At 42.7% G+C, this 6,000-nt stretch overlaps 1 pseudogene; it reads right to left on the reverse strand.

Annotated features, from left to right (window-relative positions):
- Or2t52-ps1 (olfactory receptor family 2 subfamily T member 52, pseudogene 1) lies at positions 3,727-4,086 on the reverse strand (annotated as a pseudogene).

A 6,000-nucleotide genomic window follows, 5' to 3' on the forward strand; every position in this document is an offset into this window, starting at 1 on the left:
ATATCTATTTGTGTTTTTCTGTTTTGTGTCTCTCTGTGTGTGAGTTTTTGTGTTTGTATGTATGTATGTGTTTCTTTGTGTGTCTATTTGCATGTCAGTTTGTGGTGTGCCTCTGTGTGCATGTATGTGTGTATGAGTGTTTGCTATGTGTCTGTGTATGTGTTTTTGTGTGTGTTTGTGTGTGTGTGATGTGTGTCTGTGCCTGAGTGAATGTGAATGTATGTGAGTGTGCATGTGTGTATGTGGAATGTGAGTATATGTGTGCACATGAGTGTGTGAGTGCAGTGGCAAAGGGGCCAAATCAGTTTACAACATCCTCTGGAGCTTGATTTATGGATGGTTATGTGCTGCCCAACATGAGTTCTGGGAACTGAAGTATGTCATCATTGTTGAAATGGATTTTATTCGGGCATCATATTAGACCTTATCTTTTACTGCTCCTTGGCTCTGTGTGTTCTAATGGGATAATATAATCCACAGGCAGCCATGGTAAGAATGAAGCCAGAGTGTGCCTTTGCACTACTTCCTGTTTCCTAATTGCCCGTACATTCCTCCTTTTCTTTCTTCCCACTGTCTGCTTTCCTGCTGAGGTAAAGTTTCTCTAGTAGCATTACTGGGAAACTTTTCTTTTTGTTTTTAGCTTGTGTTCAAAATTTTACTTTGTGGTTAGTATGAGACTAAGAAATAATCCTATATTAAAATAATTATTCTAAAGAGACTAATTTTAGTCACAATCAAAAAAGGTAAGGTGTAACATTAAGTCTTACCCCACACTTTCAACTTTGACATTCTAATTTCCACCTTTTTATGTTTGTTATCTCTTGATATTTTTTTAGTTGTAACCCTTAAAGATAATTCACTGGAGAGGAGTGTCGGATTATGTCTCCAGCCCCTCTTTCTCATTCATTGCTTTCTGGGTGAGAAATGAAAACTCAGCTCCTTAGTGACAAGTAGGACTTAGTAAATTCCTGGATGAGTGTAATTCCTGAGATGGAGTCCAGAAGGACTAGAAATAGGACCCTAACATGGTTAAATGAGTCACCAAAGCCTTCTGTCAAAGGGGGCACAAAAAGTGGTGGCCTCCCTGGATATATAATATTTAGCGATAGATGCATTTCAAACCATCAATTTTTGTGGGCTGCCCTGGTGATGTTTGCATTCTGATGCTAATTATCTTCCTCAAGAGGGCCTTCCACCGCCAAATGATGAGTTGATCATGTATTCAGGTGTTCCCAAGTGAACCTTCTCCCCATTCTAACCAGTCAATAATGGCTAGAACCTGTGAATGGGCAATGGAAGGGAAAGTTGGAATGTCTCCTTATGGAGAGTGAGGGAAGGAGAGGTAGGGGGAGAAGACAGAAGAGGAGGAGAAGGAGCAGGAGGAAGAAACCATGATGGAGCAGAGCCATGTGTCCAGGAGAAACTGCAAGTAGCAATGGGCCTCATAGCTGGGGAATGAGTTAATGTAGCAATAGATCTGCCCAATCTAGGCACATAGCTTGTAATTATAATAACCAGACTGTGTGTTTTTATATGGTCTTATTGGGGATGGAAATAGCTACAAGGAACATTTTCAAAGCCAAGTATAATTTCAAAAATGCTTTCAGACTGCAGTTTACGGCTGGAATCAGATGTTGAAAACTAGGATCCAACTGAACTGTTCCAACAGCAAAAACTGAGGTAGACACCTGACCCCAGTGTGGTGTGACTGAAAGAAAGAGTTCAAGTGCATATACAGGGCTTCATACAAGTTTTAAAGAGAGAGGCACAGATCTCAGAGGGTGGAAGGAAGGCCAGTGGGGTACAGGAGGTAAGAGGGGAATCCTGGGTGAGATGCCTTCAAGACTCACTATGGTCCCATCTACTCTAGGAATGTGGTTGAAAGTCCCAATTATTGTGAGGTAGGCCCACATAATCAGTGAGGAAGTTCGTGATGAACCTGGAATATCACCATCATAAATAAGAATCTTGTCCAACTCTTGTAAGCTATTGTATGTCTAGGTCCTTGTCCACTGGGCAGCATTCCCTCCCTCCCAGAATTCTCTCCCCCTCCCCTCTCTCTGTGTATATGTTCATATATGCTTCCAGTAGCTTTGTGACATGTTGTTTTACATAAGCATGGACTGGAAGCTTGGGGTTTAGCTGCTGTGTGGCAGTCACTGCCCCTTATAGTTCATGGTAGGCTAAACCACATGAGGCCTCCTCTGTCATGTGCCACCTTTTCCTCCCCCAAGCCCATCATCCTGTGTTCTGCTGTCAGTCACAAACTATATTTTTTAGAGCTGACTTCAGTTTAAATGTTTGATTCATTTTCTTTTTTTTTCTTTTTCTTTTTTATTTTATTTTTATTTTTTTATATTTAATACTTAATAATAATTCTTTGGTTTCTGGGCAAACATCCCCCTCCCCCCTCCCCTTCCTTATGGGTGTTCCCCTCCCAACCCTCCTCCCATTGCCGCCCTCCCCCCACCAGTCTAGTTCACTGGGGGTTCAGTCTTAGCAGGACCCAGGGCTTCCCCTTCCACTGGTGCTCTTACTAGGATATTCATTGCTACCTATGAGGTCAGAGTCCAGGGTCAGTCCATGTATAGTCTTTAGGTAGTGGCTTAGTCCCTGGAAGCTCTGGTTGCTTGGCATTGTTATACATATGGGGTCTCGAGCCCCTTCAAGCTCTTCCAGTTCTTTCTCTGATTCCTTCAACGGGGGTCCTATTCTCAGTTCAGTGGTTTGCTGCTGGCATTCGCCTCTGTATTTGCTGTATTCTGGCTGTGTCTCTCAGGAGCGATCTACATCCGGCTCCCGTCGGTCTGCACTTCTTTGCTTCATCCATCTTGTCTAATTGGGTGGCTGTATATGTATGGGCCACATGTGGGGCAGGCTCTGAATGGGAGTTCCTTCAGTCTCTGTTTTAATCTTTGCCTCTCTCTTCCCTGCCAAGGGTATTCTTGTTCCCCTTTTAGAGAAGGAGTGAAGCATTCACATTTTGATCATCCGTCTTGAGTTTCATTTGTTCTAGGCATCTAGGGTGATTCATGGCTAAATGCTTCCAGGGTGCAAAGGATAAATACAAGGCTTAAGAGCCTAAACGGGTCACAGAGGGTCTGAGGAACTTATGCTAGGGATGTAGATGATGAGCTGTAAGGACCATTAAGTGATGTTAATCAAAATTCTAAGATCCAAGTTCAACAAAGCATTCATTGAAGTCATTGGAGTCCTCTCAAGTTCTTGGTCTTCTCTTGGAAAACCTCTATAATAGCTGATTTCATAAACAAAAAATGGGAGCTTCTCATCCGGAATGGTATTTAAGCACACAATCGATGTATTTTAACTGACCTTCTGTGTGTCGATCAGCCATACTTGGAGGCCTATACTGATGTGAACAGAGGGATTAAAGGGGCATTGCTTTTCAAAGTCATCTAGCTTCCAAGGGACTGTGAGGCACCATTTGAAGATCCCACCTTTCTACTGAGCCACCTCTCCTCTTGCAGAACAAGCCATTGGGACTCCACAGAGTGGATGCCAATCAGTGTACATTCTGCAAAGGAGAGAGTTAATGAGGAGGGACATGTTCTCATGTTCCCAGAGAAGATTGTTGCCAGAAACACCCTGGCCTATCCCCAACTGATGGAACAATTAGTTTAAAAAAAAAAGTTCAAAAGATTTGGGGCCTCCTGACCAGTCTAAATGACCAAGTCTTAACAGAGAAATCAATGTTGATTTTGGCTCTCAGTGTGCTTTTAAGCACCTAAGTGGAACTGTAACAATGGAACAATCATAAGACATGGCTTCCAGAGGAAAAAAATTCTGACCCTCCTAGTGACAGATACAAGAAAATCTGCATCCTGCAGGGCAGGCAGCAGCTGAGATCCTGTGGTTCCCCAGGACGTGGTCCATGAGCATCTTGGGCACAGTGACAGAAATGTACATCATGTCCATGAGGGATAGCTGGCTGATGAAAAAGTACATGGATGTGAGGAGTTGGGTGTCAAAGAGGATCAGCAGGATCTGGGCATTCCCAGATAAAGCTATCAGGAAAACTACCAATATGACCCCAACAAGTAGGGCAGGCTGTTTGGACTGGAGATGTCCCAGGGGTGAAATCTGACTGTCCAGTGAAGTTACTCATTAGGTGGTGATGTCTATCAGTGTCTTTTCAGCAACCAAGAATGCTTTTGGGTTAGCACCATGTGACCACGGAAGGACTGCCCATTGGTGTGTCCTTAAAGCTAACTGTGCTGACAGAAGTTCCATGGGACTGTAGATTTGAGCTTTATTATTTATCTGTTATTAAATAATCATTTATTATTTAAGAAAAATTTAAAACAGAATTCTTGTCTGTGGTCAGAACCACCATTACTCGTAGTAAAAGTGTTACATTTAGGACCATGACGTACCCTAACTCACATAAAACTGTGCTTTATCCAACAGACCAGAGTCTTTAGGGTCACTTCTCTAGAGTACTATAAACTACCGTGCCCTAGTGGAAATCCAATTTAGTTTCAGGAGTATTTTAACGTGAGGTATGAACTGAATCTGGAACTCTATGGATTAAGCGTCAAAGTTGGATTTCTATACCTGGGATCTATATTCCATGCAATGATTACACAGAAAACGTATCAAATATTATGTGGCCAAATGAATATGAGGCCCTTGAAGAGGCTTCACCCTAAGGATTGTGTCACACTGAGAGGTTCTGGGCTCTGTGGAGCAGCCTCTTAGCACGTGTAGTTATCAGGAGGGAGATGTGTAGAGGACCCCACTCACTGGCCAAACACATGTGTGGGTCTGACCATCTCTCAGGCAGCCATTCCTCTGTGTGCTGAGCATGTATACATTAGTGTCCATGAGGACACTTTCTTCAAGAGATGCCTCATGGGTTTGTGTTCATGTCCTTGGATTGCGAGATGTGACTGGTTCCCAGGGTGAAGCATCCTTTCACACATGTATGAACTTTTTTTTTCAATAAACATCACAGGATCTCACTCATCTGTAGATCTTTTGTAGAATCTTTCAATGTGTGTGTTTAATTCAAAGAATCTTCTAAATACTGGAAACTGGGAAGTTCTGATCAGTGGGAAGGGAGATTAAGACCTTAAGAGATGGTGACAGTAGGGGATAGTGGCATGAGGTGAAGGAATAACTGGGAAGGAGTTTGAAGTGGGGAAAGAGTGAGAGTGAGGACAAAAAAGGGAACCCCTAACACTAAGGACGTTTGAAAAGGTCATGTAGAAGCCTGACATTTTTCTCTGTGAATTTATATAGATATATGTGCTCTACTCAGGGGACATAGCTGCCACATAACTCAGGGCTTTGTGTGGATTATCTTTTCTTGAGTTGTTTGTTGGGAGACAAAGTTCTGCACACTCCAAATCAACATGGGCTACTCCATTTGCTCTTGTTTATCCTCTAGACCTTGATGGTAACATCCCAGTGTGGAAGAAACCTCACACATTGCTCACAAGACATGGAAAAATCATGTTAGTAATGGCCAGGAGTTTTAGTTCATAGAATCAGAAGCTGCCTTGTAGATGCTGCTGTTTATCTGAACCCAAAGCCTCTATGACTCCTCATGACCCCAAGAAAGCTAATTAGTAGAGAGCAAGACTCCTGGTGAGTACAGCTTGGCTTCTCCATATCCTGTGATCAAAGTGTGTGGTGTCTTAAGACTACGGATTTAGTCAGATGATGGTAATATAAATATTTACATTTTTGTTGAAGACTTTAGTTCTTGTAAAGTCTTATGTAATTTGCATGTCACTATTTAAAGTGAAACAAATAGCTTTAAAGAATATGGCTTGGGACTGACTTGGGACCACAGGGATGATGGGCTGGGGAGCAGGAACATGATGGAGAGACTAAGAGGCAGGGCCTCTGTCAGAGCAGCTCAATTACAAACTTTGGCATCCACACTTGTGAACACTACTGGAAGTTTATATGAACACACACACACACACACACACACACACACACTGAGACAGAGACAGACACACAGACACAGAG

Source organism: Rattus norvegicus, chromosome 10 (assembly GCF_021556685.1).
Source record: "Rattus norvegicus strain SHRSP/BbbUtx chromosome 10, alternate assembly SHRSP_T2T, whole genome shotgun sequence".
NCBI lineage: Eukaryota > Metazoa > Chordata > Mammalia > Rodentia > Muridae > Rattus > Rattus norvegicus.